The sequence below is a fragment of the Haliaeetus albicilla genome, chromosome 6 (genome assembly GCF_947461875.1).
Source record: "Haliaeetus albicilla chromosome 6, bHalAlb1.1, whole genome shotgun sequence".
Lineage (NCBI taxonomy): Eukaryota > Metazoa > Chordata > Aves > Accipitriformes > Accipitridae > Haliaeetus > Haliaeetus albicilla.
The window spans coordinates 12,808,134-12,830,780 of record NC_091488.1 but is presented as its reverse complement, the minus strand read 5'-3'; positions in this window follow the sequence as shown (position 1 = coordinate 12,830,780).

Genomic DNA, 22,647 nt, shown 5'->3' with positions numbered 1-22,647 from the left:
CAAATAAGAAGCCACAACGCTTCCGTGAACGGGGCAGGTCAGGAGCTCATGAAGATTGCTCATAAAATACCCAGCCCAGGGAAATTAACTTCCTTTTCCTTTGGCCTTTTAGGACCACTTAATAAAGGGGCACTCTGAAAAATCATTGCGATCTCAACGGTCATGTTACTTACAACGCTCTAGAGACTTGTGGTAACTCTTCCGTAAAGCAGATCTACCAATGAGTGAGGTTTTTCTCTGCCAAAGCTGAGCTCCACTGCAAAAAAAAAAATCCACTTATATCCCAAAACCTCAGAGTGTGACTGGAAAAGTGCATAGGTGTTTGAAGAAGTTCTACTCACTTTTAATAACAGCTCCAAATTAGCTACAATATTGCTGCATGCTATGCTTAACATCTCTACAGATAAGGCAAAGTACACAAGTTTGGCATCATAAGTGTTTGGGGTTTGTTTATATTTTCAAATGCTTATCAAGGAATTACATCAAGTGCACCAAGAAGCCAAGATCATACCTTCAGTATTTTTCCAGCTCTATGTCTTTATTCGAAGAGAGAGCTATGTATCTTCAGACCCTGTAGTACAAAGGCATAAGGAGTATTGGCTAAAACATATTTAAATTTTAGCTTAGGCTTTTCAGCTGAGCCTTTTCGTAGGGCTATTTCTGCTCATGCTCTCCCAAAAGGAATCGGTGAGATTCAGTAATTTTCCAGTATGGATTCAGTTGCAGGAATTGGACCTCAAATTTCACCTGAAGTAAAATGTAAAATCATCTCAAGTCACAACCAAAATGCACTGCATTGTCACCTTCTGTGGTTCTTTAACATGTGTGCCTGTGTGCCATATCCTTGTCTTCAATCTACAGTAAATCTGTCAGTGGCCTTCAGAGCTTAGAGATATTTTAGGTTTGAAGCAGAGTATCTAGTCATAAGGTTTCGCCGTTAAGTTTCCTTACCAAGACAGAGGGAAATGGCCCTGCAAATTGTCACTTGGCATCATGGCCACGGAGAGATGACCACATGCTCATCAAGGAGAGATCCCTCAAGATCTCTTCTACTCTACAGGAGAACTTGAACATTTTCCCTACTTCGGAAATCCACGTCTTTTTTTCTTTGAAGGTCATTTGGAGGTTATGTACTCCTGTACTGATGATGTCTAGATCCTCTCTCAAGACAAAGCTCACTTAGTTATTAGGATACCTAACAATTTATGTTTCAAAAAGGTATTTCTTTTGAGTTTAAGAATATCCTGGATCTCACTTAGGATTTGTCCAAACGTCTTGCACAATGGCTACAGATAAGGAGAAAGGGAGACGTAAAATAAATAGGCTGGTTCCTCTGTAAGTTGATGTTGTCTATGTGTAGCCAATTCTAAGGTATTACATCAATTCAGGTGTTATAAAATTGGGCAGAGGGACACGGTAACAGGTAACAAATACGCTGTGCTGAGGAGTGGTGTGCTCCTCTGCCCCAGAAGTTTTAAACTCTTTACAAGGAAGGACCCACGTAACAACCGCTACAAAACAACACCAGACCTGCCGGGGGGGGGGGGAATTCAGTGCAGCTCCATTAAAACGAGTGGCGCTTTGCTTAGTTACAGACTTGAAGATCTGGGCATAAGCCAGCAGCTCGTTGATTACCCCTATTAACACGTTTTCTTCTCGGAGAGGGCCGAGCTGGTCAGTGAACAGTACATTCCCACCTTTCCCCCCCAGTTCTTCCCTCCCTTCCTATAGGCTGGTGTCTAGCTCAGTAAAGGGTTGGCCTTTCAGATCTTTAACGTGGTGAAAGCTTTTTTTTTTTTTTTTAAACTGGGTTAATATTCCCCAAGGTTAACTCAGCTTGCTAACAAAGGTCAAAGGAACAGGAGAGCTGGAGCAGGGGAGGCGGCGGAGGTGGGGAGGGGGACACTGCCTCCTCTTGGCAGCAGAAGCTGTCAGGGCTGTTCAGCTCGTCTTTTCTAGTCGAGGACCAAGCTCGCGGCCCTGTAATCTCTTCCAAAATAGTTGTATGTGTGTATTATTGTGTTTTAATTATGCAAGCTGGCTTTTGCAGAGCAGGATGCTGAGTGTTCATTTTATTAATGGATTATAAGCAACCTTTAAAGGAGAGATGAGGGCAGGGTTTGGTTTTTCAGCGTGCCTGCGTGCTCTGCGAGGGGCAAGCGAGTCCTCGGCTGGAGAGGGACTTTCTCTTGCTGAGGAGCCCTGAGTTCACCGCCCAGAATTCCAGGTGTCTGAGAGCTTCACCGGGACCCAGCCTAACGCTGCTCAGCTCAGCGCTTACTCCAAACACTTTTCTCTCACTTAAATACTAGTAGTTAAATGTTCAGTGAACCACTTCCTCCTCCCTATTTATGTGCGTGGGGGGCAGGGGAAGGATGTTTGGGTGTTTTCTTTGTTTTCATTTTAACAGCTAACGTTTCTATAGACTGGTGCTAAGCATCTGAATTTCAGCGTGTAAAATAAACTGATCTTTTTAAGTGTCTGGCATCACCTACCATTGTACATCCTACCACATGATACCTTTGGCTTCCTATGACACCTCTGTTATTCTCTGAGGTAGCTCTACCCACCCATTAATCCTAATTCGCTTTGTTTCTGTGGCACTTTCTCTTCCCAGTTCATCTCTTACTCTCTTAACACCCATCATGTCATTTACTCCACCATCTTTTGTACTTCTGAATTTTTGCCTGTTTCTAGTGTCTAATCAAAAACCCAGGGGAGTGGGAGGTAAGGTCTCTCCAAAGCCAAACTGCAGAGTACTTACTCAAAGCACGTCAGGATGAGTTTGCCCTTGCCACTTTGGGACTACAGCATGAGACTTCCTTTTACCACACTGATAGAACTAGAATTAGAGGTATCTCCAAGGAAATTCGGTGCTAACGCCCACAATTGGGAAGAAGAAAAAAAAAAAAACAAACCACAAAAAAACAACATTCAGATGAGGAACTGGCTCACCCAACTCACCACCTCCTTCGTTTTCATAACCCAGCTTTAAGTATCAGGTATCTCGTTATGCCTTACTGCGGTGGAGTCCTCTATGCATTTTTTTTCATCACTACCACGAAAGCTCTGTGGTTGACACTTTATGACAGACGCTACAGTTATGCACTCACCCATAAAACTACATCAAACCTGGAAACTTAATTAGTCATTTAATAACTAAGCTTAAACCAAATGTATGTTGACTTTGGAAGTACATTTGCATCTGCTGGTATTACCAAGAATAAACACACATAAATTTACCTGCTGCAGGTATAGTGGAAAATCAAAATAAATGGGCGGGTAATTTCAAAAATCATCTTTTTTTCTAACTGTTGAATGCCTGTGAAACAGGAGGTAGTCCTTTGTTAGGGTATTAACTAAATATGCTGAAAAAACACAACTCCTTAAACCAATTACCCTGTTATCTGGGAACTAGGAGAGGGTCTCATGTGCCTGCAGATTAGAAAGGTGTGTCCCTGTAAACTTTCTCACTTCTTTCCCAGCCTTTCAGAAACTTTTTTAGGAGTTTCAAGCCCTGCACAGGTGAAAAAAACAGAAAATTGTCCTAGCTCTTCTTGGGTCTCTTCTTTTTCCTCCCAGGTTAGCTTTCTAGTATAGAGACAAAGACAGTCTCAGAGTTATGAAATTCTTTGGTCTCTCTCAGAGGGAAGAAACTGTCAGGAATAATAAGAGACCCTAACTTTCCTTTAGGTGCATGTTGTTTCAGTGGGTTTCTTGTCTGTTATTCTAAAACAAGAGAGAATAAAAATTCAAATACCACTCTTTGTTGGATTTTTCTGGGTGCACCATGTAAATACAGCTGCATTTTCCTACATCGTAATAGAATTTGACCTACAAATTTGACCTGCTATTCACGTTAAAATAATGCTACTCTTGTGGCACAGAAATCGAATGACAACTTTAATTTATTGTACGATTTTGTATGATATTGTACAAAGTCCCTGATATTCAGGACTTTTTTTTCACTGATCTGGTTGTTAGCTTTGTCTTGCACTTCTAACACAAAGCAGCCATAAATCCAAACTACTCAGCCAGTTAAACCAGGTTTATAGTTACTCTTGTGCCAGCAAACAGGCCTGAAGCAACCACAGTGCATCAGTGAATATGGGTTTCGATGCAGACTGATCTCACTGTTCTTATGAAAAGAAATCACACAAACGCATTTTGACTTACATTTTTAAATATTTTATTTAATATGAATTTTCAAAAGGAATATTACTCAATTCTTATGCAATTGGCTTTAAACACTTAGTGACAGAACTGTGTTTTGGTAGAGATTAGAATCAAATACATTTAGTTTTGCTGGTGCATACAGAAAAATACTGATTGGGAAAATAAAAAGAAACAAAGCACAATAAATCTTAAATTAAGATTTTTGGGTTTTTTCCAATTAGAAACCAAAAGTGATGTTTTGGATCCAAATGTAATCTTGGACAAAATTAACATTGATTTAGTGGAGCCAGAACTTCTTAACTGATCATTTAACTACAATTTGCTTTTAAAACGTTGAATGTTGCACAAGACATCTTATATTAACAAATAACTTATTTTTTATAGATCCAGGAAGTCCACTGATTTTCATTTCTTTGGTAATAATTCTATGCTACAGAAGTAAAAAAAAAAAGGAACAAGACCTTTTGAACAGCTGAAATTTTCTGAATACCTGCATGAGATAACCAGAGATAAAACTAAATCGTATTCGAAAAGAATTGCCTTTTGTTTTCTGAATAATAGAGTTAGGGTTTTTTCACTTTCAATCCTAGTTCAGCTCCAGATTTGCTGTATAACTTTGGTGAACTTGTTTCCATCTGCATCCATTTCTTGCTCTGTAAAAGGGAATTAATGGTATGCATTATCAGGAGTATAGCTATTTTCACATTTAACCAAATATTTGTAAAAGTTCTTGGAGACTTGTTGATTAACCTGTTATAAAAGGGTAACAATAAAGTGTCCTCTTTATATTTACCTGCAGCTAGGCAAGCTTTTATGGCCTGTTCCTGCATCAGGTATAAGTACTTGATTTTTATCAACAATTAGACATTGTTTTAATTCCATGATAAACTGCGCAGATGAAGTTAGAAAACTGTAAATCACTGTTTGGTCACAAACAAAATACTGATCCAGGTCACTGGATCAGGCATGCTATAAGCAAGTGAAAATGCAGTTCAGTTTCACCTGTTTATATTCTTCAGCAAGCCAGCAATTAACTCAGGAAAAAGTACATTTAATTGCAGGTACAAGAAAGTGCTGTTTGCATATGCAAGTGCAAGACTTCAGTTTCTGTTATAATCCTAATGAGGGGACTTCTGCTCTTCCTTGACGTTCAGGAAGCTGTGCTTTCCATGGAAGCAGCTGAGTGTGTTGTCCATAACTTTTCACAGGATAACTTTTCACAGGATAACTTTATGGTTGTAAGGCAAGATTTTACAGTTTGACTCCGATATGTTCAGTTATTGACTTTTTTTTTTTTAACTGAAGTGGCTCAATGAAGATGTGTTTGCAATATGAATGTATTTTGGAGTGGAGAAAAAATGGTGGTTTCTGAAGCAATTTCTGAGTCACGGTTACCACTATTCCACATGTCAGTACAAAAATTATTAACCTGTAGTAGAACATCACCCACTCGGCACTCTTACTGCTTGATATATTTTCCTTGTTAATGCCTAAAATGTGTTTACATTTCTTTGTCTTACTTCATCGTTCTTAATTTAGGTCTGACTCTCTTCATTGGTTTATTCTGGTTTAGTGGCTACATTAATTCCTTGAGAAAGAACTGTGTTTGCTTTCCTGCTGTCTATGCAAACAAGTCTTGTGTTTGAGGGCACAAACAAAACAAACCCAAAATACCACTTATCTTTAGAGAAGGTCGCAGGAGAAAACAGATCCTTTTTGGCGAATAATGAGAACTGTGCCATTACTATTTTCCTCTAAGAGGTGAAAAATTCATGCTTTAATTATACCTTTACTTAATTGCCAACACTTTGGCATTAAGCAAGTAAATTTTTGAAGAGGAAATTCCTATGCTAGGTTAAGTGTTTACCAAACTTTTTCTTACTAGTTCTATAACTCCTTTGGGATCAAATCCCAGCCACACTGAAACATGTTGAAGCTTCATAATAAGCTAAAAAAAGCTAGCTGGAAGTATTTGTTTTCTCTGGGATTGATTGGACATAGGCCATCAAACTCCTGTACAACCACCCGGTGAGTAATTTTCAGCAGGTAATTTGAACCCGTCCTGAGAAAGGAGTACAAGCTGGCTAATACAAGTTTCTGCCAGTGAGGGACCTCTTTTCCTAAATACTTCTGTGGTAACAACAGCAACAGTCCTCATAAAAACAAATACCAGCTAGGGCTGGCATCTTCGCTGCTGTTTTGCTTAAAACTGTTCAAAGTATAGGTGCAAGAAAAACACCTAGACAATGTTGCATGTACACTGTAGAAAATGGCCTTGGGAAATGAGTATTTCTATAAATATCTGAAGCTGACAAAGCCTGTGCTTTAGATCTTAACACTGTGCCACTATTACTAGTTGGCCAAGTGGGACTTACAGAGTTTCTTTGCAAAATATTGATTATCTTGCTGTCTGTCTGCACAGGTTTTGAAGGAAAAAAAACAGAATAGATAGCATAGATGGAAGTCAGGTAACAGAAGTAGATCAGCTAATAGTTAATTTTATTAACATATTGTGTCTGTACCCGGGGGGGTGGGGTGGTCCACCTTTATCATCATGAGAGACACATGAATGCTAGACCTAAAACAATAACATATAAAAAAATCACAGTAGGTAGACCATATTATTTTGGAAAGCTACACAAGCTGCAGGAACTGGTAAATATTTGAGGTACTTGGAAATCTAACTTTCCTGCCCTGCTTTTGTCTTTAAGTGTTAAGTAAGTATCTTTACAACAATTTAGTAATCAAAATTCAGGTTGCTTTGGAGTTGCTTGCATGCAGCTATAGCTATCTGAAAGCTTAGTTGCTTCCCACCAATCCATATTTTCCTGTAACATTTTTGTACTGAAAATTATAAAAGTAAGCAGTTGTTTTGCTTTATAGTAACTCCTTATGTAGTTTTACTAAACAAGATTTCAGACTGCATATTCTTATTAACCACAGAGAAGTTATGGAGGAAAAAAGCATGAAAAATTAGGTTACTCAGTCCATTTCCCATGAAAAAATTCCTGTCTGGGACAGTCTTCCACGTTGCCAGACTTTTTTCTACCATTTTGCTTATGTACCTGTTATGCTAGACTAAATTTCCCTTCCTTCCAATCTTTTTCTATCGTTCAAGTAAGTTTTTTCCACCTTTCTATATTTGTATGCAGATTCCACTTTTGCCATGATTCTGTTCATTAGTCCGACTGTATGCAAAGCATCGCCTCTCAAACAGCGTTCATGTATTGCTCCAGCCTTCATAAAGCTTGTGTTGCTATTGACTGCATAGCTGTCCATGCAGAGATACAGGTACTGCAGTACCCAGGAACTCATGGAATATTGCAAGAACATTTCCTTGAGGAACAAAAAGATTGTCTGTGAGACAAGGTGCTCCTGTATCTGGACTGGATTAATATTGCCACTTTTCTTGCTGTTACATTGCTACCTAATCCCATAGGTAACAAGTATTTGAACCAACTGGGTTGTAATTGTTTTGGGGGAGTTATTTCCATTTCCTGTTTTATTTTTTAAAGCCTACTTCAAGACCATCCTCCATTATTCAGATTTTGTGGGAGGCACGTTGTAAATATCTAATGATAATTTTTTTGTCATTTTCATTTATTTTGCCCCTTTATTAACGGGTCTGGTTTTGTTTAATTTCTACTTGTGTCTATGTACATGTTGCAACTGTTAGTATTAACTATACAATAAGTGAAAACATTACCTTGTTTTATTTTCTCTCCTTCTGTCGTTGCATCTTCAAGACAAAACAATCTTATGCCCTGTTTCCAGTGAACTTAGTTCTGCTGAACTACTCCAGCCCGATAAAGAGGATTTTCACACCTTTGAACACAGCCAAATGCTGCAAGGTGCCTATTGTATGAAAACAAGGAGTTAACCTCTTCTTAAACGGTCTCTGCTGAAGCTGGAGAAAGAGATTTATAACTTCAGATTGCTGCTCAGGAGTGAGAGAGTCCTTCAGAAGTGATGCAAGAGCTTGGTGCTTTTGTGTCCTGCTGTTTGCTGAGCTCTCCAGGCTTGTTCCCTGGGAGACTGGCTTATGGAGAGAGTGCCAGCGTAGAAGCTGTGAGGGTCAACTGGTAAACACATGAAGGTTCAGACCCTGGAAATGAATTCAAAGGGTGGTGGGTTGGATAGCCCCATAACCTCTCAAAGACCAGCAGGAACAGCCAAGGTGGACACCTCACCACAGTGCATGTTATAGATGTTGGCAACACTTGGGTGGGCTAGATAACATATAGTGGGTTTTAATATATTTTTGCTATGGCTTATAAATACAAAATAATCTTCTTATAAAGCTATTCTGCTCTTGTTCATGTGTCTTGATACCAGTCAGATTTGTCAGAAAAGCCTAGTCAATACACAATCTTTTAATATTGGGCTGCACTTAAAACAAGAACTGTGGGGTTCCACCCAGAAAATATGATTTTCCTGGTATCCTTTCAGAGATTAGAGTTGACACTCAGAGAGGAACTTACCCTGGAGGTGCTGGGAACTGTTAGATGACCTTAAGGCAAAGAATCCACAAAATAGCCAGACCTTTAGCAGCCCATTACATGCCCCAGAAGGGCAGGTATGGAGCTAGCAATTCAGGAGAGTGCCCATACTTCAGCAAGACACTTGGAATTTTTGTCTTAGATATGCTAAAGGTGACAAATTAGCCCAGATGCCCTTAGTCATTTCATTCAGCACAAACTGATTGACCTTCAACCATTCAGAGTTAGTCACTTCTAAAAACACTTCAAGGAGGCCACAGGGTCTCCTGCATCCTGTGCACCCAAAATAGCTCAATCCTGTGTATTTTGAATGCAACCTGTCTGCACTAATCCAAAAATTGTAGCACTACTTGATGGGGCTACAAAAGCTACAAAAAAACAGTGAGAGCAGGAAACAGTATAAAGACACGTCTCCTGTCCCATGAGAGACAGGCAATCCTGTCCTAATAGTCTCATGGGCAATAGAGCTCTTTGCCTAGGCTGTTACCTAGATAGGACATCCAGGCTATCTGTCAGGCCTGGAATGGGGCAAGAACAGCAAGTTTTGACTGTGGTGAGATTTCACACATTTGCATGTGAACAGGGAAGCCTAGTGCCAGTGTTTCTGCATGCAGGCACTTCACCATCACCCTCAAAGGGCTCCCAGGTGGACCAGCAATAATCTTTTAACAGCTTCTTCAGACGCTCCCATCTGGAGGAATAAAGTAGGCAAGCAAAAAATTATTTCAGTTGGCTGAGGTTAGCCTGCTTGTCTTGTGAAGGAGGGGCTCTGCCAAGTGCCTGGAGGACATAAACACAAAAATCAGCCTTTACAGCCAGGAAGAATTTGTGATGCAAGCCCAGCAAGTTAGGATTTTGTATCTGTCCATCTGCAGAAGCAGGCTATCCTTATAAGCCCAGGTGTAGGTTGTCCACAGGTAAGTAAGCGGAAGATGTGAACGATACCCAGCAGGCTGCGGATGAGGGCTTAGTCTGCGCCTCGTGGGGTAGAGTAGGACCCATATGGACTATGCTTTTGTAGCATGAAGAAATGAGAAATGTAGCATAAGCTAAAATAGGGCTAGGTTAACAGTGAAAGTACCTATTAATAGCGTAGTGTCTCTTGCTCCCAGATGCGGTATGCAAGCACACAGTGATCCACAAAGATTTGGTAATTCAGAAAGGAAAGCAACCTTGCAAAGCTCTGCAAAGGTCAGGTTTATACCCCCAAAAGAGTCTCTCCCTCCCAGGACCAACAGTTCTCTGTTTTCAGCTAGGAAATTTTCATGTCCTGCTGTCCTGGGGGGCACCCAGCGTCCCAGTGCAGAAGGTGAGCAGTCCTGTGAAACACCCCTGAAACTGGGTGTCCATTTTTGTAGATCTTGTTGTGCTCATAGTTATATACCTAAAGCTAAAACCACAAAGTGAAAGGCAGATAGCCTGTCACCCCTGCTATGGGGTAACACCCATAACCCTGGCATCTTTTTCAGAGTGCTCTTGAAACTGAGAGATGTCCCAATTGCTCTCCCATCACCTGAATAAAAGGAAAGCGAGCATAAAAAGAGAAGACTGAAGAGAAAAACTGCACCTCTTTCAGAGGTGCCTGAAGGATTGAGTCTTCTTTAATAGCAGGAGCTGTAGACACGTGCTTGGCCACAGATTGGTTTAAAACCTGCAAGAAGGTAATCTCTTGGGTGGGACTTTCAGAAGAAGGTTGCTGTGATGCACAAAGAACAAGCATCTCGGCCAGCTTCACATCAAGTTGGTTACATAGGGTGAAAGAGCTTTCATGGCTGTGCTCTACAAGTCACTAGTCTGTAGGGCCAAAAAAGAAAGTTGAGGCACCTTGCTTTCTCTCAGATGCTTTTATGTTCTCTCTCTTTTTTTCTTTCTGGTCAAGTGTCCACAAGAACATTGAAGGTTTTTTAGGTTCCTCTCTCCAGACTGCCTAAGGCAGGAACTATCTCATAAATTTGGGTATCCACTGAAGCAACTGAAAGGAACACTGTTCCAGTGAGTGCTTGAGATATGCCTTTGGTTATGCGCAAGACTATGGTCCTCACAGCACATACTGTTCTCAGGCCATTATTTCTGTCCCTCAGGAGCAGAGCAGTTGCAAATTACCTTCTGTTGAGGCTATTGTCTAGTGGGGTTATGAATCAGAAACTTGATTTTCCCTTCTGGCTTTTGCATAAAATTCAAAAAAGCCTGCCGAATGAGCAACCCAGGGTGACTGGCTACCTCCCACAAGTTCTGGATCAGTAGGGTGTTTTGCCTGAACTATAAAATATATGCTGAAATAAGTTAGAGGGTCACAATGTATAGCAATGGTACTAACTGCTGCTAATCGTCCTAGGAAATGTCACAGGCTCCAATTGGATTTCCCCCCGCTCTGTCCTAGGAACGTTTGTCCATAAGAAAACTAGACCTATAATAGAGGTTTCTTTTTAACACACCAAAACATATTCAGATATGTTCTGTCTTAGGTTCAAAGGCCAGTGGGTAGGCATGGCACATCTGTAAAAAGCCTAGTTTAGCCAATGGAAGTGTTATGGGAGAGCTTAGAGTCAGCTAGACTTTAAGCCTGAAATCAAGAGCTTTCCCCTACTCTCCCTCACCTCGTGTGGTCCGTGCTGGCTTATGTCAGCTCATAAGTGAGCATAAAAGAACCCTGCCAAATATCTTATATGATCTACTGAAACCTTGCCTGGAAAACCAAAATAGACCAGCTACCCAAGATTACAAATCCATGCCAAATCAAGAAGGAGGTGGTTCTCCTTCCTGGTGCAGACAGAGCACTCACTGTACTTGTGTGAAACGTTTGCCAATGCTTTCATTAGTGCACCCAGAAAACCTCTGAGCTAAGATGAGATGTAGACTGGAAAGTCCCTGAGGCTTTTTGAGAAGTATTTCCAGAAATGAAGAGCTATGTTCAGCCTGAGGACAAGTGTGGAGCTCGTATCCCCATTCATCCTTGGGCTTGCTTCTCCTTCAGGAAGGTCAATATCATGTGCCAGTTTGACCTTTACCCAGGCCTGTCTTAAGAAGTTACTGAAATGCCTGGGAAAGGTCAGGTATGTTATAATCCCTGTCTTAATGAAGAGATCTGAAATTCTTCTCCTCACAGGTGCTATTTGGTGTGTAGATGTCCAAAGCTAAGTCTCATCCTGACACCTTGTTTGTAGTATTCTTCCACTTATTTAAGCAATGTGGTCACCTATGGCACTATGAGTCCTACCTGTAGCTCCTGATGACTGTTCTGCATTTACTGCAAAACAAGGACTTCAGCCTGCTCAAGTGCACTACCAGCCAATGTCCAAGCCCTCCTCAAGGGAACTGTCAAGTGCAACCTGGTGTTTGTCAGAGCAGTTGTCTTGTTTCAAAGCCCAGTTCCTCAGGATAAAGAGGCAGCTGAGTTCCTCTTTTTCCCCATGGGCATTTACAGATGGTCCATCTCATGTTGTGCTGCCTTCCATGGCTGCAGTGACAGACTTCATGAAGGAAGGCTCACTACAAAAAAATAAGGCTTTCAGGATATTGAAGGAAAAAAATCTGTGCCTGTCCAGTAAAGAATAATCCTGATATGGAGCAAAATTAGTGCTTTGGAAGGGGAAATCTGTTATTCTCTCAGGAGGTGGGTAGAGAATACTATCCAAAACAGACCTCACATCCATAATAAGGGCTGAATATACCAACGAATTGCATGGAAGTCAGACCTATACACAGATCTTTAAACACACACAGCTGTATCTAAAGGTGTCATGACTAGATTGAGAAGACACACCTGAATGCTACCATCCTTTCTAAAGAAGTAACTCTCTGCTGTTGCTGACCTGAGCAGGGAAAGGTCCCTCAATACCTGGCTCAAATCTCAGCTAGTGGTAGGCTGTTTGCACCTCTGATAAACACTGGCAACCCACTCCCCAAATTCCACCCTGCAGCAGAGTAGCAGCAGCATTCAATAAGAAGGGGTCTGAGCAGGATTAGAGCAGACCCCTGCATTTCAGAGCTTGGAGGCTGTTCATCTTTTCCTGCAGTCTCTTCGAACTGCTCCATTAGGACCTGCTCCTGGACTGCTGAATAAAAAGAAACCTTTTTCAGGGAAGAGCCCTGCTGGCTCTGTGACACTGCCTGTATCAAATGCGTCCTCTGTTTGGCTTTGTCCCAGACCATCTGAACTGAAAGCAACATACAAGGGTGAAATTAGGGAATAGGACTCCTGCAGGATGGTTTGAGAGATGGAAGATAAAAAGTTCACTACAAAAAATCTTCCACATTCTCCAGAGACTGACTGATGGACAGATAGCCTCTTGGGGAGGCAGCCTGGCTCTATCAGCCTCAGAGGGGCAGACAGCTGGAACAGGCTTTTCACACTAGGAGTGCACTGACATCAGAAAAAAAGAGATGTAGAAACAACCCTCATCTGACAAACATTTAATGGAGTATTGCATAAAACAGTCTGCCACAAGATGACTTGAAAGATTTGTTTCACTAAAGCTGTGTGGGAAACAAACAGAAAGCAAGCTATTTTGTGTCACACAATAGATTTTTTCTGTTTTTTTTTCATGTGGGTTAGTGAGTCTAAAGCTAGCACATGCTCTTTTGTGCTTCAGAAACTAATGCATGTCTTACCTATTCCGCTAAACATAAGTCAAGGTTGCAGGATACACTTGTATAGGTTTTCCTCAGACACTTTGTCTGTGGTGTGAGATGCTAAGACAACATGTACCACTGGTGCCTGCGCACATTTTTGTTCTTTGGGTTTTTTTACTATCATGCATCCCTTAGGAGGAACTAGAAGAACTCAGATCTAATAGAGCATTTCACACACCACAGTAGAACAAATCCTGTTCAAGCCCCACCACCCACTGCCTCTGTTATTCAAGTTGAAATACTACATGCATAAATATTTATCTCTAAAATATACTGCACTGAAAGTAGTATTCGCTTATTCCTAACTGAATTTACAGAAGGTATGCCTAGGCTTTCCTGTGGACGCCCATGGCAGAGGACCAGACCACGTTGTTGGCTGTTCTCTTTTCAAAGTCTGAAGTAGAAGACAAAAAGGGTTGACCCATTTGTAGGCCTCCAGGTTTGACTGGTAGTATTAGTGGGGCCATGGGCTGTCCTGTGACCAGCACTGCAGATAACCTGAGCATCAAGCCTCATGGTCAGCAGTTCTTTCAAGCCACCGAGAAACACTGGCCTGACGAGCTATATACAGCTTGTGGATTGATACCTTCCCTGGATAGCAAGAGGGTAAAAAAGTGGGCTACAAAGGGGTTTTCAAAAAAAAGGCAGGAATGTCTACATGCTTTGGGGCCTTCAGGGCCACGCAAGCAGGTAAACTGAAAAGGGGGTCACATATAAATTGAGAATTTATGGCCTTGGGAAAAGTACTGATATATCGTAATAGTCAGTGGGTGCAAGCTACAGCTCTTCATTCACCCAAGGATCTGACTTGGTTTGCTGTTGGAGACTGCCTTCCTGCCCTCCCCTTCCCTTCTTTCTCTGCTCATCCTGGTTGGTTTCTTTAAAAAAAGAGGCTTCCCTATTCATGCCTTCCATTTGTTAGCTTCTGCTTTCTTCCCTCCATTTTTCTTAACAAAATCTACCATGAGAACTGAGGCATTGATAGCTTGCTATTTTATTATTTTATTTTCATCCTCCAGGAGGGTAAGACCTAGTTTGTCTTCAAATGACTTGAGGCTTTTGCTGAGGCAGATGCTGGCAAGGTGCATATATAGAAACAACATGGCTCACCAAAATGTTAATGTCTATAAATAAAAAAATAAAAGTAAAAAAACTGCAATTAAAAAAAAAATCCTTAAATCAATTCTGAAAATGTATTTCTGTGAAAGCTACAATAAAACCAGGATTTCACCCCTAATATATAAAGTGACATAGCCCTGCATGGTTTGTGTATCATAGAAGGTGCTGTAGCTGGCATACCTCTATCTGTTCTGTTCAGCTCCATGAACGTAAACTACAATTCACTTCATTTTTTTCCTTTGGGTTTTTCTTCCCACCCTGCAGGGTGATTGTAGATGATTTGTGTTTTAACCTTATTTGTGCAAGATGGAGCTTGCTCGACAGAGTATCATTGTTACATGGACCCAAGGAGCAAATAAGTGTACAGGTGTCCACCTTGGCAGTTTTCTCTTTCTTCTTACACTGTTGAAATGAGCAGTCTAAGGGCTGTTTTGGTGATATTAACAGAGGTTGAGATGTGCTGGCAGGAGTTGCCTAGATGTGGACATGAGCTACTTGCTGACCTGAACATTCGCCTCACTTCAACCTGTGCCCTGCTGTGTGATCCACATCCTTTTTTTGCTTTTCCAGCAAAACCAACAGAGATGACCTGTCCAGTTTCCTCCTCTTCTGCCCCAGCCCTTGCTCTTCCTGCCATGTTTTCCTGATCTTAAATTTGCAAGACCATCCCATTGCTCCATTCAGGCCCTTCTAAAAATGTACTTCCATAATAACCCCCCACCTATTAACAGAAGAGAAAGGGGAGTCTGAGTGTGTTGTCAATAAGAGAGGGCTTCAGAACCCTCTTCACTTGCATTTTGTTGTGAACTTCTGCCAAGTCCACTTTTATCACCATATAAAAACATTTTAATATTAAATCTTAGAGATTATTCATATGATCAGCTACATAACTACAATGAGCACTCAGCTTCTCATAAGACTGTGCTGAAATGACAAAAATTAATACATTGAAAATAAATAGCAATAGCCAGGTCCTTCAAAATCCAGTTTGTTTCTTCATTGTACCCTAAGTAAGGTACCCCATTTTTAAAGGAATACAGTGTACCTTCATCCTTATCAACAAAGACTGACCTTACATAGCTCAGTGTGGACGAGCGTGCATAGCTTATAACTGACTGTTTCCTCTTGCAGTTAATCTGGTGGAACATCTTGCTTAAAAGCACAAGTTTAAGATTGCAAAGGCGCATTTTTGCCCTTGATTGCAACACAGGTGAAGTACAGTTAATACCTGCAACGTGGCGCCGGCTATCGGTTTTAAGAACTGAAATTTGTAAGAGCAAACAGAGGCTCTGGGCCGAGGGCCCCTTGCTGGGGGCACTGTCCCCAGGGCACGCTCCACTTGGACAACCCTTGCTGCAGTGAGAGCTGCTTCTGTGGTGGGTGGGGAATGCAGAGAGCAATAAAGTGAGCCTGGAGAGACCTCTGCTTTCTAACCTCAGGCATTTTTTCACCATATAGATAAGGTCCCAGACATTCCTCTGACTGGAGCTGGGAGACCTTCCAGGCGTGGTGGGATTGTACCGGCACTGCAAAGCTCCAGGTTACGCTAAGCTTCGGATAGGTGGTGTACAGAAGACAGGTGGCTGTTGTTTTTCATATCGTGAACGTATGCAAAAACTCACAGGCGCTCAAACCAAAATCACTGTTGAAGACACAATGAATGACTGTTAAAAGGCTTGATTCAAAGTGAAGATGGGCATTTAAAGGGTTAGATTAATGATCTGTGGGGGAGACAGCTTAATTAAACCCATAACAAAAAATTCAGGCTACTTACAAGATTTAAGTATTCTTCAGAGAAGTGTTTTGGTTCAATCGCTACAAGGAAGAACATAATTTGCAAAATTAAGAACTTTAGTTTCATTTATCTTTTCCCACCTCCCCTTTGTTTTCTGGCCAAAATCCCTAAGATTGATTCAACTCTCAGAAACGGGACTTTCAGAAAGTCAAATCTTCCCCCTTTAATCCAAAACCCAATCAGGTAATGGGGAAATGTAATCTTTTTAATAGAATTTAGATCATTCCTAAATACTGAAATAAACACCATGGGATTTTCTCCATTTTTCTCCCTAAAATTTATTTCTTGGTTGTTTGACTCATCAGTACCAAGATTTACCTAAGGTGAAAAAGGTTTTTAAAAATGACTCAAGGGGAGTAGAAACTGAAAAGCTATTAAAAAAAAGTTAAGTGAAGTCAGTTGTTTTTGCTGAATATGAAAAAATGCTTTAGAGAGGGCAAAAGACTTGCATGTTTGATTCCAAGTTAGATAGATAGGTAGATACATGAATAGACACATAGGCAGACCCATGTTTCTGAAGAAAAAAAGTGTGGGGGTTTAGTGCAAAAATTATTGCTATTCTAGCTGTTCAATACTACCTAGGGAAAGAGCTTTTCTGCATAAAGGTGAAAAAAATACACATCATTGTACTGTATTTCTTGTACTGTATACCTTGTACTGTATACCTTGTTAAAGCTGGTATTCTGCCAAAGAAAACTGAAGCGATGAAAGTGTGTGGGTTTGCCTCCACCTAACTCTTGACAGTAAATAGAAATTAATGATCAAAATGACAGCAAGAGGTGTGAATTTTCTTATTCATTATTCAGTTTTACTTTCATTGTTATATATGCTATTTATGGTTATTTGAAAATGGAACTGCATGCATAGAGAACAGTGCGTATTACCATTCCTGTTGTTGTAGAAGCTTTGTTTGGCCATAAGGCTTTAAATTATGAAGCAATGTTTTTTATGATTAGTACATTTACATTTCAAATGTATATGCATGCTATTGCGTGAGTAAACTGAATCACAAGCGTTGGAATAATAACTGTAGGCAGTATTAGAAGGAGAGTTTGCTTTAGTTTATGGGTGTGTGAGAGAACAGTGAAATGGGATTTTTGGAGGCAGAGGTCTAACTTGGACTTCATGCTTCCCCCAAAACCTGTCTTTAGTAGTGTGATCAGAACCTTACTAGGATTCTAAGGCCGAAATTGCAAACCTTGATATACATGAGTAACTACACTGAGTAGTCCTGCTGAATTCCCTGGCCCTTTCTGCACCAGGCACTGCTCTCCTGCTTATGTGATGACAGGACAAGCTCCTTGGACCAGGTTCCTCCCCTCCAAAGGTACTGAAAGTATAAAGGCCTACCAAGTCTCAGTGGAGATGGAGAAGGTTTGGCTCACCTAAAAAAAACCAGTAGCCACCCACTGAGTTTTTTTTCCTGGGAAACTTAGCCAAATCTGTCAATCACCTCATTAACTCCAAGTAAGGGAGAATAAATGCTATAGCCACACAGTATTCTTTTTGGTTTAAAACGCAGAATGAGGAAAATCTCATGTGTTAGCTTGAGGCATTATATACCTTGTGCCTTGTCCCAAGAGCCTTTGCTATATAGCAAGATGAGGCTGGTAAAGACTTATCAGATTGGATGGCACCACAAGTTTTTTAAAATACATATTTTTTAATACTGATATATCCAGTTACATGTAGTAAGTTCATATTGTTGGAAACTAGACAAAATGAACCCCAGGCAATGCAGTTATACAAGGATTTACCTGGAGCATAACATACATACATTTTTTCAGTCCCCCGCAACTACAGTGGTTCAACATAGATTCGAGGGAATACATGGATTTTACTTCAAAAAAAATTTCAATGAATTTTAAATTTGGACGTGGTGTCAGCACAAATCAGGGGAGAGGTGATATTAGGAGGCTTAGAGAAAATGAAGATATGAGCTAAAAATAATAGAATGAAAGTAAGATGAGAGGTAATCAGAAATGGAACAGAAAAAAGTCAGAAAACTTTACTTTTAAAGGAACTTTGGATGAAAAGTGTCTATTGACTGTGTGAGTTTGCAGTGAGAAGCCTGTGTAAAATAGTCTAAAGCTCTATTAGTACAGTGGTCCCAATTCAAGGAGATAGCAGAAACAAAAAGGGAGAACACAGAAGGAGAAAGCAGGGACGGGCTACCTGGGAGGTGTATAGAGGCATTGCCTGAGTATGCAGGGATGGGGTTAGGAAAACCAAAGCTCAGCTGGAGGTGAATCTAGTAAAGGATGTGTAGGACAACAAGAGAGGTTTCTGTAAGTACATTTGCAGCAAAATGAAGGCTAAGAAAAATGTGGGCCTGCTTTTCGGTGGGGCTGAGGACCTCATGCCTAAGTATAAAAAGGCCTGAGTGCTCAATGCCTTTTTTGCCTTGTTTATCACTGGTCAGGCTTGCCCTCTGGCCTCTGAGGTGCCTGAGCCTCCTAGAAGAGCCTGTGGGATTGAAACCACACTCGGAGTAGAGGGCGAGAGAGTTAGTGAGTGCTTGGGCTCATTAGCCATAGACAAGTCCATGGGACCAGATGGGAGGCATCTAGGGAGCTAGGGAAGCTAAGCTGGCCTATGTCACTGCAAGGCCACTCTCTGTCATTGGTCACAGTGAGGTTCCTGATGAGTAGAAAAAGGCAAATGTCACACCTGTCCTCAAGAAGGGCAAGGAGGATCTGGGGAGCTAGAGGCTCGTCAGCCCCAGCTCAGTCCTTACGGCAAACCCTCTTACAAGCCATTTCCAAGCAGAGGAAGGACAAGAAGTTGATTGGGAACAGCCAACGTGGATTTACCAAGGGCAAATCACGCCCTTCCAGCCTGAATGCTTTCTGTGATGATATGTCTGGCTCTGTGGATGAAGGGAGAGAAATGGACATCATATTCCTAGACTCCAGCAAGGCCTTTGACACTGTTTTCTTCAATATCTTTATTGCCAAACTAGTGAGATATGGACTGGATAAGTGGATAATAAGGTGGGTGGAAAATTGGCTGCACTGCTGGCCTCAAAGTGTTGTTTGTAATCCATCAGTGGTACAAAGTCCAACCGGTGACGAGTTACCAGCAGTGTGCCTCAGGGATCAATACTAGGACCAATAGTGGTTTATGCCTTTATTAATGGCCAAGGCAATGGGACAGAGGGCACTGCAATTTTCCACTGCAGGACCAGTCGATACACCGAAGGGCAGGGCTACTATTCAGAGGGACCTTGGCAAGGGTGTAGCTAGCAAGTCCAGGGAGGTGATCCTTCACCTCTGCTCAGCACTAGTGAGGCCACATCTTGAGTGCTGTGTCCAGTTTGGGGCTCCCAGCACAAGAAAGATATGGACCAACAGGAGCAGGTCCAGCACAGGACCACCAAAATGGTCAGAGGGCTGGCGCACAGGACATACAAGCAGAGGTGGAAGGAGCTGGGACTGCTGAGCCTGAAGAAAAGACAGCTCAAGGGGAATTTGTCACTGTCTGGACCTAGCTAATAATGGGAGGTTGCAGAGAGGATGGAGCCAGGCTCTTCTCAGGAAGTGCAAGGTGACAGGACAAGAAGCAATGGGCACAGGTTGAAACATGGGAAAATCTGATTAGATACTAAGAAAAAAAATATCACCATGAGGTTGGTCAGACTGGGGCCCAGAAATGTTGGGGGATCCCTGACCTTGGCGATACTGAAAACTCAGTTGCACAAGCCCTGAGCAGCCTGAGCTACCTGGCCCTCCTATAAGCAGCAGGTAATACTCAATGACCTCCCAACCTCAATTATTCTGTGCTCCTAATAATTCTTCCTATATTCTGGGATGTCCAAATATTGTCTCGCTTTTTGTCATTAATGTAGCCAAGGGAGCACAAATTTGAAACAATTCTAAGACAAGAGAAAAGAGTACCAAAAGCCTGGACAGGAGTTATTTGCATAGCTTGGTGCAAGGATGTATCTGTGGAGGGTAATAAGAGGAGGAAAACCTAACCTGAGTTTCAGGGAGAATATCAGGTCTATTTCTCCATGTTTCCTTTATTTATTATTTTTTTAGGATCCAAGCAGATCTTGTTTTAGCATACGATCTCTCCATTCCTTCTGTTCAGTTTTCTGTCCAAATTAATTTAATGAAGGCAATGCACCTAGCAGCCTGGTTTTGGCACAAAGTTAAACAAAAACCTAATTATAGCAGAATTATTTTGCATATTATCTTACACATGCAATACCATCATTTTGTTTGAAGTTTGATGTTAGAGCATGTAATTTCACAATCAGTCATAAGGAAGGGAATATGTTTTTCACATCTGCCTGGTTGCCTGAGGAATTACCATAACATGATAAAGGATATTACTGGTTAAACTTAAAGCTGAATTGCAGGTGCCCTTTGATGCCTCATAACATGAATAAGTCAAAACTTTGAATAGTAACATTTTCATTGGGCTGTTTTGCTACTACAGTGCTATTATTTTATAATCTTATAATTAGTAGTTGCACAACTCAGTTCCTCTCCGGCATGTAGCCAGTTGACTGTGCCTATCACATGCTGGGTTTTGGAACTCTCAGGAGCTCAAGTTACACAGAACAAATTTAATGTACAACAAACATTCTAAACAAAGGGCTCACAGAAATCGTTACTAGGAAGAGATAATGTATTCAAATGGACTGTACAAATATTAGTGGAAAACACAGGATTGTATGTTTGGAGACATCCCTAGGAGCATGTGTGTGTGAGCCAAGGTACTCCTTCATAGGGGTGTAAGGTATGGCCTGAGCTTTCTCTTCTCCTTACCACTTGTCTTCGTTTTAATAGGAAACCAGGAATGAAGGTAGGTACAACTGTAGTCTTCTTGACTTTGCAGGAGTCTCAAGGAAAGAAACACTGGGCATGAGGGTAAAGATGTCCCTAAGGAAGGTCACTGATATGAGGATGGGCACCTTTCATACCTGTGGAGTAATCACCATCCTGGCATAGGGAAGATCTGCATTCAAGTTATGGCCACATATCAGATGGGAGGTGGACTGAAGTCTTCTTCCCTGTCCGTGTCCCAGCTAGCGTTTCCCAACCTGTAGCCCATCTCACTGACTGGGGGTACCTGCCTTCTGAATCTGGTTATCTGAAAGAGTGCGGTCTGGCCAGGCAGCACATGGCAGGGTGTGCGAGACAGGCAGGGGACAGCCCCTGGGCACCTCTGCACTTCGGCATGACCAAGGGCTCCAGGTCACACAGCTAAGAGGTACAGAGGGACAGATGGCAGCTGATGGGGGCCTGGAGGGGCTTCAGTGGTATTAAAAATTGGGATTTGAGAACTTTGGCTCTACAAGACTTGACCTCATTTTTTCTTGGCTTCCCTCTCTTTGCTATTAAATGGGAGCAGACAGTAGTTGCCTACGTGGTTTTGTGAGGATAAATGTAATAAATACAGCATCCAGACACCAAGATGGGGAAAGTAGATTATCTTTTATACGAATAAGGAACAGCCAGGTCTTCTAGTAGAAAAAGGGAAAGCTAGGGATTGGAGAAATTTGGCTTCACTTGGCCTAACAACATGAGTGTTACACACACCTGTGCTGTGGTGTTTGCATCGCACCAACATGGCCAATCTGCCAATGAGCAGTTATTGATCAATAGGATGTTTGTCAGCACGTCTCTTTCAGAAATGCTGTACAGGCAGTGCTCTCTCTCAAGAAGATGGGTTACCCATCAAGCATTGCTTTCCCCTGTATTTTAATCTAAATCTATGTGTGGGAGAATGGGTAGAAAAGCTTAGAGATATCTTGTTATAATTTATCACATGCATTTGTACTGTTGGCATCAGCCTTTTGAGTTCTGCTCCATTTTTCTCCCTTTCCTTCTGTGTTGCTCAATTTTCCGGTCACAAATGGGAGAACAAATAGCATGGTTACTAATCTCTGAAGCATAAGAATGAGTAAAACATGTTATCTTAAACTGCAGGTTAGCTATAAAAATAGCTGCAAATGTTAAATATAAATATATAATAACATAGAAATATTAGGGAAAAAAAACAGCTATAAAATTTTCTAAATGCCATTCTTTTTCTCAGTTCTGCCCAGCCGTGTGTGGAGCTGTATCCATGCACTTTGGAGACATAACCATGTTGGGGCCCATGTTTTCCCTCTTTCTGTGACTCTGGAGAGCTCCTATAGCCAAGGGAGGCACCTGGATTCTCCCCTTAGCTAATGGTTAATGGAATTAAATTCTAGCTGAGGTGATAAATCCTGCTTCCTGCTTCAACCTACACAGCCCCTTCCCTCCCCCTTCCCCCCCTTCCCAGTAACACTAATCAGAAAAGAGGGTTGACTGGGGATTTACATTTCCCCACCTTCTCCCCTGCCTTCACACTGCACCCCTTTGCATCTGCGTTGGAGCTATTTGAACAAAAGGAAGGGTCTTCAGCGAGAAGAATGGGGGTGGTATGTGT